This window comes from Chrysemys picta, chromosome 1 (genome assembly GCF_011386835.1).
Source record: "Chrysemys picta bellii isolate R12L10 chromosome 1, ASM1138683v2, whole genome shotgun sequence".
Classification (NCBI taxonomy): Eukaryota; Metazoa; Chordata; order Testudines; family Emydidae; genus Chrysemys; species Chrysemys picta.
Genome location: NC_088791.1, coordinates 221,038,215 through 221,052,572, shown reverse-complemented (window position 1 = coordinate 221,052,572; position 14,358 = coordinate 221,038,215). Strand labels below are relative to the sequence as shown.

General features: G+C 43.1%; 1 long non-coding RNA gene across 2 annotated transcripts in view; it reads right to left on the bottom strand.

Moving 5' to 3' along the window:
- Positions 1–14,358, bottom strand: part of LOC101939332 (uncharacterized) — a 206,828-nt gene that overhangs the window by 79,413 nt on the left and 113,057 nt on the right. For both annotated transcript variants that reach the window (XR_010597641.1, XR_255311.4), the window contains exon 2: positions 14,056–14,237. This is a non-coding gene — a long non-coding RNA (uncharacterized LOC101939332). The remainder of the gene's footprint in view (positions 1–14,055; positions 14,238–14,358) is intronic.

Genomic DNA, 14,358 nt, shown 5'->3' with positions numbered 1-14,358 from the left:
TTTGACTCACTGTTGTAGGCTGCAGTCTCAAAATTCATTTTCCCATCTGCTTCAGTATCCATCCTTGGATAGCATTAATGTAGCAAACACTGTCTGAGAGATTTCAGAGTAGCAGCCGTGTTAGTCTGTATCCGCAAAAAGAAGAACAGGAGTACTCGTGGCACCTTAAATTTGTTAGTCTCTAAGGTGCCACAAGTACTCCTGTTCTTCTTTTTACTGTCTGAGAGAACTCTGTCTCTCTCAGAAGTGATGTAGGATGGGCTTGACATGATTTTCTTCACTTACATTCACACAGTCCATTCAATTGGTCTTCCCATTATCAGTTTCCTCCACATCCTCGTACTTCCTCCACCTTCAACCCAGTAACCAAAACAGACACTTCAGCGTCTGTGCCCTGCTGACCACTAGCCAGCGCCATCATGTATTAGTTGAATCAATCATTTCAGCAGCTTAATTCACTCTTCCTCTCACTTTCCCCTCCCATGAAGGAAACAGCTTGCAATTCCTGCAGGTGACACACACTAAAATGCCACCCAACACAACTGCAACATGACAAAAACCTCCTGAACAACCAGGAATCACACAGCACACTGCAGCAATGAACTGAAGCACAGTCTGTTTCCCATAAATTACAGATCCAGAGCCTAATCCCATAGTTCTTGTTGAGGCAAAACTCCCATTTGATTTCAGGGATCCCGAGTCATTCACTGGGAATTCTGCCTGGCTGAAAGGGTCTGGCCAAGAGAGTTATGAAGCAACTCTGATGTGCACAGAGCTATTGACTCCCGTTGACTTCAATAGGAGCTGAGGGCCTTCAGGCCTCACAGTGATCTGGCCCTAGTTCTGGGCCTGCAGAGTGGATGCTGCCCAACATGTGTTCACTCAAGAAAGCCCCTTAAAAAAAAAAAAAAGCTTTATAAGAATTAAACTCCCAAATAATGACATTTTAAGGGTATTTTCTCATTGTGCTGAGCTATAGAATTACACCCATAACTTTCCATAGAGATAAAAAGGGGTTACACGTTCAAGGGGTCACACACAAACAAGCCCCAATAACATATTAACTCAGCAGTTCCCTGCAGTGCCCACCAAGGGACTCAAAACAGCTCCCCATAGTATAAAATCTCTGGCATTCCCCTGGTCAACACAGCCAATCCATGAAGGCATCAGTTTTATGTGGGTTTGTGCCCACAGGCTATGCGATGGACCCACAGGTTCTGCTTCTCCCCTATGGAGGCGCACCAAAAATCAGCAAATCTCATTAGGGAGAAGGGGAGGGTCAGAAGGAAAGAAGCACTGGCTTGGTGGAAATCTCCCCCGCCCCCCCCGCCCCACCGGACAGTCCAGTGGAAACCCTTCTATGGGGATACAACAAGCTTGGGCTTGACAAGTCAGGGGAAAGTAAGCCAAGAGGACACGAGGCTGAGGATAGAGCTGCTTTCCATGGCAAAATGCCCACTAAACCTTGTGAGGTTTCTCCATCAGCTGATAGTTTAAGGACAAAACCTCCTGCCCTTTCCACAGAGGGTGGGCACCCCTCAGCCCCGATGAATCAGTAAGGAAGGAACGCCGCAAGCCGTAACTTACAGAAATTCCTGCCCCCTGTGCATGTTTTGAATCGCATTAGAGAAACTGGCTTATTATTTTTTAGAGCAGAAGTTTATAATTAGGGCCAGGCAAAATGATTGGGATAAAAGAACAACCCTAAACTTTCACCCTAGACTCAATCAACACTCTCAAAGAAATCTTTGAGGGTGTGAAAAAGATTGTTGAATTTTTAAAATATATAATTATATATTGGGCCTTCCTCATTTTAGCGTGCCCGTTGGAAGGGCCAAAACACCACAACTGAGGCTGGTCTCATGTTATTTCTAGTCTTACAGTAAAATACTATGCCACACATTAAAAAGCTTATATTAATGTGTGACTGCATAAACTCTGGAGGTTTGGATAGCTCAGACAAGCATCTGAACTTTTGGGTTCTTACCCGGGCTGAACGGAACCACTAAATCTTTAGTAGTTCATTATAACTGCTACATTATCGCATTGTACAAGAACTGCTTGAGGCTACATTTCTGTTTTTAATAGAAAAAAGCTTTAAATATAGCAGATTATTTTCTCTGCCCTGTGTGACATGAGCTATAATCATCTATATTTCCGCCTTTCATGAACACCATCTGTTTGTGACCATTAAAATCCATTTTCTATGCTGGAGAGATAGGATCTTAAGAGGGATCTATTCAGCCACCATCCAGACACTACAGCCATTCCTAAGGGATCTATTACTGTCTGACACACCCAAGTATTTATGAGCTATAAACTGCCTGCCTAGAATGGAGATTCATCAGTTATGCACGGGAGATGCTGACAATGACGGAGCACATTGTGGCTGGAAAAAAAAATTAAAAAAAATAAAAAAAGGTTTCCCCTCAGCTAGCAGCTGTATCGATCAGTTATTTTTCACTGTGGTACATCAACTTCAAGCCATTTGCTTTGGCTTCTCCAACAACCAAGGTTAAAACAAACAGATGCTTCAGACGTGGTGCCCAAACGATACTGTTGAAAGGTCTCAGTTTTTCATCATTATTGTCTGCTCTGGTGTCTGCACTCGTTTGGCTTTAAAGTCCTATTTTCTTGAGCTGAACACCCCACAAATCAATATAATGGGTGTTTATGGCCCAGCCCCTCACATGAGCAGTCCTAGTGAAACCAGGGGAACTGCAGCTTGCATAGGTCAGGGTCTGCAGGATCATTTTGCATTCTATCTTTCATATTGACTATATTCCAAAACACTTACAATAATTGCCATGTTAGGACATACATAATAGAACAGGGAGACAAAAATTTAGTGGTATAAGCAAGGGGGAAAAAAACATGTTTTCAAGCTGTGATTGGAAAGGAGATAAATACTGGAAGTCTGTTGGAAATGGCAGATGCTGCAGAAGAGAAGGCTCTCACACCAATACTGGCGAGATCTTATGAAGGGACAAAGAAAAGAAAAAGGGGCTAGACAAAATAAGAGAGTAGCAGGATGGTTGTGTGTCATATGCACTGGTGCCTGGACTCAGGAGACACCGAGTCAGTTCCTGTTTTGCTACCCAATTATTGTGTGTTTAGTCTCTCTGTGTCTCCACTCCCTAGCAGTGAAATGGGGAAAATACAACCTACCTCAAAAGGGTATTATGAGACACTCCAATACTATGATGATGGGAGCTATGTAAATACCTAGGTGGGAGGGAGGGAGACAATGTCCATGAATGTATATGCATTCAGACTATACAAGAAAAATGTTGAATAGTTTATTTTTAGGTCTCATGAATTTTACTGGCCAGCTCTGTGATTTAAAGACTTCAACAGCTGAGTTAAGGGAAAGGGGGTGGGTCAGCTTTTGTGGCCTGCATCATGCAGGAGGTCAGACTAGATGATCATAATGGTCCCTTCTGACCTTAAAGTCTATGAGTCTATGAGTCTATGAGCTAGTATACTCCAGAATGTACCATTTTATGATACTAGAGAGGAAACTCTGGAGCCAGTTTATGAAAGTCAACTAGAATAGAAATCTTAGCATACAGAAAGGTTGAAAAGTTTCTTTAAATTTTAATTTATACGCAGCCACACCCTTGTACACTTCCTGGGCTTTGTGACAGCTGTAGGCCTCTTCAATACCTGGCAGCTTTCTGATTCTATACAATACTGAAAATGTACATTTTGTGCAAGAGGTCCTCTGTTTAGAAATGGGTCTTATTCTACAGGTGCCAACAAGTGCCATACTCGCTTTACATGGGTCCATAATGCTAAGGGAGAGTAATGATACTGGAAATAGGTCCCAGCTGCAGTTTGGTTCTAGTTCTAAAATTTCTCCAAATTTTGAATAATCAGAGGTTTTTTGTTGAGCCTATCTCTAAATGAAGCTGTTGACATGTAATCGCTTCAGGGGTGGGAAAAGATGTACTGTAGTGTGCTTGTTAAACTTTTTAGTCAATTATTGTTGCTTTTACAAATGTTATTTTAGGGGTCCTGGATGTACATTACAGTTTCAAATTTGTTCGTTTTTTTTCTCCTAAGCAACAGTATGTAATTTTATTTTTAGCTTGGCCAAAGACCCTAAAAGTCCAAAGGAATTCAAGTGTAAATTGTCTTTTTTTTTTTTTTGGCTTGCTTATTACTAAGTCACAGTGAAATCCTCATTCTTCTACAGGCAAAAATAAGAGTGCTTGCAAGAAATTTGTGGTTTTCTGTTCTCTGGCTCACTGACACATAACCCAGCCATGACTGCTTACGACAACAGGCAGGAACTTTCTACCTTATTTGGCCACATAGCACGCCTTGTGGTGATAGCTGGCTAACTACTGATTCTAGAACAGACTGAAACACCCATATATGACACTATCACCTGCAAAACTGAATAGCAATGTCAGATGGGAATTCACAGTGGGTGTGCACTTCCTTTGGAATAAATATAGTACATTTGCAACATCTGGTGCTTTCCTGGCCATCTCTCTTACATATTAACAACAACAAAGTAAACCATGCTTTCCCAGGAAATATCTTAAATCATTCCCTTTTGTTCTATGGATTTCTTTCATTTTCCTCCTCCTTAGCTAGCTACGCTTAACAGCCTGTTTGAATATGTACTTCTGCTGCTCTGCATGCGAGTACGCAGGCGCGCGCACACTTCTCTCCAGAGTTTTTGTGTGCATTGATTCGCAGTTGTTAGCATTCCTCCCAACATGCCCATTGTTACTAGACACATCCCTTATCAGGATGTGTCTCTTTCAGTTTCAATTTACATATGGCTGCATTCCACTTTCTTTCATCACAAAGAAATCCCTAGCATCAGAAACGTTGAATTACAAAACTATGGTAATAGACAATATTATTGATGCTGCAAAAATAGATCCCATGTTATTTAAAGCTCCCTGTATTTATTTTTCATCATGGTTCGGGCCTTTTTCTCCTGAGTTCCACAATCGGGCCTGACTGAGGGCTCCTAAATATGCATTTCTGTTATACAGATCATAAACCCCATTGTCATTCTCTAGCAGGCAGGAGACATATTTGGAGGGAATCATTTAGCAAGTTTCAGAGCAAGGTATCCCCTCATTCTGTTAGTTAGTTTATGGTACATGAGGACATACACCTCTCAGAAGAGGCAGAGCTGAACATTCAATGGCAGTACATCTCAGACAGGAATGTTGCGCTGTCACACTAAGGAAACAAAGAAACAAAAACCTCTTCCGGCTTTTGTGAGCCAAACCCGCGGTTAGCCTCAAATAAGAGCACAAGGCGCCCTCTTCTGCCTCAAATTATAGCCTGCACAGCACATCATTAGAAAAATAAATATATATCTTTGAAATCACAGTATCTAACACAGACACAAAAATATAAGCACTCACATTTAGCTAAGAAAAGCTGGGTGATTTAAAAGTCAGTGTAAATCATGTGGGTTTTTTATTTGAATTGTGCCTCAAAACAATTTCAGAGGTCAGTTAATGCAGCTCTTTTCTTTAAGCTCAGGCCTGTTCTAACAGATGCGCACCAACCTTCCTCCCTAATTACTTCAGTAGGGCTTGGCAGCACCTTGTGTATCATTTGCTCTCTGGCCTGCTTGCACTTCCTGGTCAGCAAATGGTGCTCTCTCTGAACTGTCCCAGGCATCCATATCCATCCAGCAGAAGCAGAATAAGAAGTAGCACTTCTCTGCTCAGTACACATCTACAGCAGTAGGACAGCCCTGTCAGGCAGAAGAAGCTAATATAGCACCACCCTAAAGTATTATAAGAATCTCCTAAATGCTGGCTTATATTTTAAATTGAAATGAGCCTGAGCTTCTGTCATCTTAGTTCTGAAGGAGAGGAAAGGTTTTAATCAAATAGAAAACAATTATTTAAAAAAATCATTTTAAAAAGGCAGAATTGTTTATTTTTGCAAAACAGATCAATTGTCTCCATATCTCACTGCCCTTGCCGGGGTTACACAGGTGTGACCAAGGGCATAATTTAAAGATAATAAGCCAAGCTGATCACTGTGTTGTATAAACCCCAGTGATTACTTTGGTTTGCACGTGTAGAAATGAATGCAGGATGTGTCTCACGAAATGATGATGATGAAACAACACTCCAATCCTAGGCTGAGTTAGCAGGGATGGCAGGTAGCAAAACATCTTCTTAATCTACCTTTGATCTGGAGCAGGGCAGGCTCCAGCTTTTTTGCCGCCCCAAGCAGATAAAGCCCCGATCGGCAGCACTTCGGCGGCAGCTCAGCCACACCGCTTCATTCTTCGGCGGCAATTCGGCAGCGGGTCCTTCGCTCTGAGAGGGACTGAGGGACCCGCTGCCGAATTGCCGCTGAAGACCCGGACGTGCCGCCCCTTTCCATTGGCCGCCCCAAGCACCTGCTTCCTTCGCTGGTGCCTGGAGCTGGCCCTGATCTGGAGTGAGACAGACACTAAACACGAAGCCCCAGGAGGCCATAAACAGTCACTTCTGGGACTCAGTACTGTATAAAATAAATGTAAGTCACCATACAAATCACTCTCAGAAGTTTGGTTCAGGGAGCTTCTAGGACTTAGCTCCATACAAAACAGAGGCAGATGGAGTCTCTGTCCCAAGACGCTTACAGTCTAAGGGCTAGATTGAGCCATAGGGGCAGGTGCATCACCCTAGAAGGAGTCTCTCTTACAGCTTCAGATGCAAATTATTTCCCGTTCATGTCTGGTCAGTGTATAGGATGGGCAGAATCATTACTCCACCCTCTTCCCACCTCTCCCTTGCCCTCTTGCTTGAATGAAGTGGGGAAAGCTATCAGGCATGCAGTCATTCATGTACCCAAGCTCTCTCCCCCCACCCCCTGTAGTGCATTAATGCTGAAAGCCCTTGTGAAAGAAGTGCGTTAAGCTGCAATTTTACTACAGAGAGAAGATGGTCATTTGGCACAGAAGAGGGATTTCCAAGCATAACGTGTAAAAGGAAGAATGGAAATATGAGCAGAGCTAAGGATACAAAAGGGGCATGAAAGATAGTAGCATGAGTGCAGTGTAGGCAATGGAGGGTTACCCGAAGTTGGAACTCTCATGATATTATTTCTACAACTTCCTTGTTATGGTCATGCTGGAGATACCATGTGAAAATCTTCTGATAGAGTAGTTCAGCTCTTCCTCTTTTACTCATGGCAAGAAAGAAGAAGCTAACAATCTTGAAATAATCTTTTTGAAAAATTTTTTTTTTTTGGACCTGAATATCCTTTGTCATCTTGAGGCTGGGGACCGACTGGCTGCACCTGGGGATTACAGTGGACAAGAAGCGGGATATGATTCAGCAGTGTGCTCTTGTTGCGAAGAAGGCCAATGGCATATTGGGCTATATTAGTAGGAGCATTGCTAGCAGATCGAGGGAAGTGATTATTCCCTTCTATTCAGCACTGGTGAGGCCACACCTGGAGTATTGCGCCCAGTTTTGGTCCCCCCACTACAGAAGGGATGTGGACAAATTGGAGGGAGTCCAGCGGAGGGCAATGAAAATGATTAGGGGTCTAGAGCACATGACTTACGAGGAGAGGCTGAGGGAACTGGGGTTATTTAGTCTGCAGAAGAGAAGAGTGACAAGGGATTTGATAGCAACCGTCAACTACCTGAAGGGGGGTTCCAAAGAGGATGGAGATCGGCTGTTCTCAGTGGTGGCAGATGACAGAACAAGAAGCAATGGTCTCAAATTGCAGTGGGGGAGGTCTACGATGGATATTGGGAAACATTATTTCACTAGGAGGGTGGTGAAGCACTGGAATGGGTTACCTAGGGAGGTGGTGGAATCTCCATCCTTAGAGGTTTTTAAGGCCCAACTTGACAAAGCTCTGGGTGGGATGATTTAGTTGGGGATTAGGTCCTGCTTTGAGCAGTGGATTGGACTAGATGACCTCCTGAGGTCCCTTACAACCCTAATATTCTATGATTCTATTATTCTATTTGTAAGAGAAAATAAATATGCTTATTTACGGGTGATCAATATACAACTTCACTGTACCATTATCTGTGTTAATTTTTGTCACTTGATGAAGTTCCAAGCAATTCCCCACATGCTCAAAACAACACAGAGATTCATATACTGACCAGCCATTTACTAGATGGGAAATAGTGTGTTTTCTATGACAGCTAAGTAATGTCATTGTGGTACAATAAACTTCAGAAGTCACATTAATAGAATTCAAAATGACACAGCCAAAAGCTATTGTTGTTATAGGATTGCTGTTAACTTTGGGGAATTTTAACAGGTGCTTGGGGCCAAATCTGGCCCCTTCACCTCATGTTTTTTTTGCCACTAGATTAAGCATCCCAAATGTATTACTTTCTTTGTATCCCAATCTTTGTTTATCAAGCAGAGACATTATAGAAGGAACTGCACATAAATGGTCAGTAAATCAGGCCCTGGATTGGAAGTCAAGATATTTGCTCTCTATTCCAGCTCTGACACGGACTTGTTTTGTTACCTTGAGCATGCCAACTCTGTGCCTCAGTTTCCCCATCTGTAGAATGGCGATAATATGCTTACCCATTTTTTAAAAGTGCTTTAAGATCTAGTATTGGTGTTTAAATGTATGTCAAGACACCCTAAACCCAAGGGCACTTTTGGTGTGGAGCTGTTTTTTATATAAAATTAATTAAATATTATATCAGCATATGATCTAATATATACGTAAGGTGCTCATTACAGTATTATCCAAAGTGCCATATACAGTGATTACAAAATAATCACATACAGATGGTCACAGTGTAATCTATAAGGCACTTAACTGAAGTTCTTTGTGATTAAAAAGAAACAGTAAATCACTATGATATTTACCCTTGCTGTTCCCTATATTTTAAAGACTTACAAATCAAAGCAAATATCAACAGAGTCAACTCCATTAGATTGTGCTGATAGCACTAAGCCAGTAATTAAAACCTAAATGTGTGCCTTTATAATGCCACTGGGAATCTGGAAATTAAGCAACTAAATATTCAGCTGCTTTTTTGCCTGTTTCACAATACAAGTTACCGCTAGCCATCAGGCCTTTGAAAACTGGAGCTTGGTTTTCACTGACCACTCTCTCAGTGGTAAAATTACATAACCCAGAAGGAAAGACAGCTGGATCTTCATGAGCTAAAAAGGCTATGCAACTCAAAACATTTTCACTAGAGGAACTAGTTTTTTCTGACTCAGATGTAGAAATAATTATTAGTCTACTATGAGCCAGACAGTCTTATTTAATGAAGCATCAGTTTAGTTGGGATAAGGCCTACCTAATAATGGTCTATAAAACTTGAAGGTTATATACCCTGAGCGTTTCTCTCCCCCGTAACAATAGATCATCTTTCTAAAAGTATGGATATCTATTTAGAGTAAATGGCTCCTCTGAATCTCTATCCCCATTAATATTTTCTAGGCCAAAAGAATCACGTTAAGTAAAAGGGACCTTTTGTCCCAGTAAAACTGGGATGATCCCAGTTTTTTGTGTCATGTTCCAGTATGCAGGAACTTCTTTTAGGAATTTTGCTATGTTTCAATTTTTTAATTTCAATCATTATAGAAAGATTAGATAATAACTACAAAAATGTTTGTTGAATCATACTGTGACGTGTTACCCCAAGTAGAACTTGTTCTGTGTTTACCAGGGGCAACCAGGCCAGCAGAAGGAGTAGTTAGTATGATGAACAGTGTGTGGAGAGAAAAGAAGAGTCAGAGGAGTGGAGACAGTAACAAGGTTGTTCTTCTGCACGGAGTGAACACCAACGAGACTTGTTCATCATTTCATGACAACTCATTCAGAATACTAAGGACTGAAAAAAAATCCTCCACACCGAGAAATGTGCACATGCTGCTGTTGAGTCAGAAGCTGGCAGTAACGACAACAGCATGCACTTTTTAAAAAGTCTTTTGTATAATTATTCTGTAACCTCATTTTTTTTTTTAAATGGGAGCACATTAAAGCGCACGACAGAACTTTTAGTGTATAACAGCAGGCTTCACACGGCAAGTTAGTGCTCAGCAAGCTAATGCGCTGTAGAGTCACACTCTAGCCTGCCATGTAGACACTCCCTGAGTCTCTCTGTCTCAGTTCCCCATCTATAAAAAAAATTGAGACAATCGTTTCCTATCTCACAGGACCAAATAAATATCTCATATAAATAGCTAAGAAAAAAAATTTCATGGGAAAGAAAAAAAAATAACCAAAAAGAAGTGCCTCTTTGTGAGCACTGAAACCCCTGTGCAGAAATGTGGCAGGTCTGACAAGAGAGGACAGATGAGGACTGCCCAGCCAATGGAACTATGTGCAGAAAAAGTAACAGAAGAGAAGCTAGTCCAAGCAAAGGCCAAGGATGGCTGTTGTCTGTGATCTCTTCCTAATGACCACTACAGGCTGAATGCACTGTATATGCTTTTCCAGCTCGACTACTGTCCCAGCAAAACAGTAATAGCTAAAATTCCTGTGGGAGAAGAATCAATTAGAGGTTAGTGTCTTTCGGCCGAAGTCATCATCCCTTGTGTTTTTTCGCTAAGGTAACTCTAGGAACAAATTTGCCTCCTATCTTTTAAGAAAAGAAAATAAGATTTGTTGAAGAAATACAAACACAATCTGATCCTTAGAAGTATAAACAAGTATATGGTTTCTTCCCCATGCCCCCCGTTGGGAAAGAGCAAGTCACCTTTACCTCAATATAATAGTTCTCCCACATGTGCAAACATCCTCCAGTTTCTTCACTGCTAGCTGCTTGATTTAAAAGCGACTTTATTCACAGATCAAAGGATTTCACATGGTGACGGATTATACTCAAGTGTTAATTAGCTTAATTTAACAGATATGGATTCCTTGATTTGGAATTTACTATTACAATCTGACTTTCCGTCCACTTACCAGGATAACAGGATGAATTGCACTGCACTGCTGATACACTGTCTTTTGTAGCAATACTAATAATGTCCTTTGTTAAGCCCTGAAAACCTGGAATTGGTGCAGGAAGATAACTTGTGGAATAAGATGTTGTCGCCGTCATTAGAACAGTGAACAGAACCCCATTGCTTTTCCATGGACGTCTCATGAATGGACACTTGGTTTTGAGCTACAAATGTTACATGCTGGTCACCACCAGGGAAATAGGCCACATGTCACTCACTGGGAGGGAAACACTTGCAGTATTTACTCATTGTATTACTGCAGTGTCCAGACACTCTGTTTAGGAGCAGGGCTTGCAGCACTAGACACTGTACACACATTGTACTCTTTTGCTCTCATAAGCTAACAGTCTCGTTGGCAGAGCTTGTGAGACTGAACACTTGTCTTGATGGCATTTTTCTGTCTGTTTGGACGTAACCTATTAACTTTTGAACACCGCATCCGGTTGATTTCAGGGAATGTTCTAGGCATTAATGGGCAGAACCCTACTGATTTGGGGGGGAGGGGGAATCAGAAAACTGGAAGGGGGACAATGGGAGACACACACAGCCCCTGCCATCTGTTTAGCAGAGCCACAGCTTCAGGAACCTCTGCAGTTTTCTTAAAAATCAAAGAACTCGTTGACAGCTAACACCGTCCAGCATAACACTAGCGCATCTCAACTCTGCTCAGCCACCCAATACAATTTAACATTTTGACCCGGTGAATTACTTTTCACACAGACATAAAGAAGAGAAATAATAATGGAGGGGATGTGGAGGCATACAGATCCCTGACAGGGGGTGGAGAATGGGGAACCGTGGTATAGGATGGAAAGGGGTATACACAGAGTCCCTGGCATGGGGGAAATAGGGGACCCAGGTATGAAGGGAGGAGAAATGTTGGGTGCACAGAACCCCTCACAGGGTGAAATTGGGGGACACTGGTGTGGGGGGAGGGCAGAACAGAAGTGCACACAGAGACCCTGGCAAGGGGGAGAGCAAGGGAAATGGGAATTAGCACATGGATGGGAGAATGGGGAACCCTGGGATGGGGGAAGTGGAGAATAGGGAGCACACAGAGCCCCTGGATGAGATAGCAGAGTTGGAGGGTCGCAGGGAATCCCTGGAATGGAAGACGATGGGAGAGTGGCAAACAGGAAGGTTGTAGGGGGGGAATTGATGCCCAGGTGTGTCAATGAACTTGGCTTGCAGAAGTTGCAAAGTGGGTGACACTCTAGTTTAAGACGAGAGATAATTATTGTTTTGATTTTTTTTAAAAAGCACCCATCACCTTGTGTCCAGCCATCAGTTATTAAAACCACCCAAAATTCGTTGGTTAGTTGTTGCATTATGGAGCTTGTATTACAAGCTCTGTACTGCACCTTTCAATATAGAGAGAGATCTGTTCAGAGAAGCTGCCATTTTGTGCTCAGAAGAGCTATCTAGACGGTGTGCTCTCTGAGGGCATGTCTACACTACGGTGGTTACAGCAGCACAACTGCAGCTATGCCACTGTAGCACGTAGCGTAGCCACCTCCTACATAGACAGAAGGGATAATCTGCCTCCCCAAGGTGGCCGCAGCTAGATGGAAGGAGAATCCGAAGGGAGCACTGTCACAGGAATCAACATAGGCTCCCCTTCAAGAAAGTAAAGCTTACTGGAAGCCTGGCTCAGCAAATGAGCTAATCTTTACTACAAATCCCCATCTCTTTTCACACACTCACACTTACTGCCTCAGTAACTGTATGACACAGAGTATCAAGAGTATCCAGGCTAAGTGGGGCCTGCAGCCACCAAAGTTTCAGACCTCCCCCCTCTAAACTTTTGTTCCTCCTGTGCAGGCTCCTCCCCCGTTCCGAGGCCAATCCAACCTCTCATTCATTCTCCCAGCTGCCACAGAATGGGCTTCTCTCTTGCGTCATTGATATTCTTCCATTAAGGCAGCCCTTCTTAGCCCAGTGGGCATATGGGCAGCGGCGGCTCCAGGCACCAGCGCTCCAAGCGCGTGTCTGGGTCGGCAAGCCGCGGGGGGGTGCCCTGCCGGTCCCTGCGAGGGCGGCAGTCAGGCAGCCTTCGGCGGCTTGCCTGCGGGAGGTCCGCCGGTCCCTCAGATTCGGCGGCGGGTACGCCGAATCTGCGGGACCGGGGACTTTCCGCAGGCATGCCGCCAAAGGCACCCTGCTTGCCGTGCCTGGGGCAGCAAAAAAGCTAGAGCCGCCCCTGCATATGGGCAGCAGCAATGAACTGTGTGTTACACTGTCACCTGCTGCTCTGCATATAGAAACCCATTCTCTGTGGTGCCCAGAATCCTCCACTATTTGATCCTGGTTACCCATTACCTGGTAACAATGCTCCCCTGTTACCTAATGATGGGGCTGTAGGGATCAAAGGTCATCCTCCATTCCCAGCAGGCTGGGTTTTGGACCGCTGAGAGTCCAAAATAGACTGTGTCTGGCTGCAGCTTGCAGCACGTTCTCATTGTTGTGTGATGTAATGTTAAATAAAAATAATTTAGCTGTTATATGCAAGCTTTAAAAGGACAACATAGGAGACATTTGAAAACTGAAATGTTGTGCCCTGCATGAACTCCCAGCTTTCACTGCACAGACCGATGTCATTAACCCTGGCAAAATCTCTAAATAGGTACCCCTAGCACCTGACACTTTCCATAGCCTGGGCTTCATAGAGACTTTCTCCCAACTCCTAGGAATTATGTGTTTTTTAAATTTCATCCATGCTATGTAAAATTTACTCACTAGATCAGGAACAATTCTGAGGACTGTTGTACATCAACTATTACTAAGAGGAGCACTAACAAGTTATGACCACCGACCACCAGGTTACCAGGCCTGAGAAATATCAGACTAAGATACTTGGGTTTTCAAAAGAAGTTTACTGATCTCTCTGGCTCTGACCTAAGCTCAGATCAGTCTGACAGTTTGTTTGAAAGAAACATGCAAAGAAATGCCCCCCACTTGTTTCTCCCCTCTACTTACTTCACCAAAGGTAACATATTGCAATAGGTCACCAGTACAGGTCAGATTTTAAGCATCCAGCTGCTAAACCAAGCTTAGCAAATAAATAATATGTTTATGATGATGACTAGAACAGATTTTCCTGCTCTGAGAAAGCCAACAAAAAACATACCCTTTTTTCTTGTTTTGGGGTAATCAAATAACAGCTCAGGTGAAAGTCTTAATCCACCCGTGAGCACTGGGACTCTCACAAATGGAACATCTGTCTACTGTTGCTGGGCCATCCTCCTGGGCACTCTCCATCATTCTCACCTCCGGTTAAATTTTTCACTGGTGATAGATACAGCTGCACCTCTGGACCAAACAGCAAAAACAGATAGCTGATGAGATCTTTACATGCATTAGTGAGCAGTTAGTTACTCATACAAGCAGTCCCAATGACTTCAGTGGAACTGCTCATTAAAGTAAGGGCTCA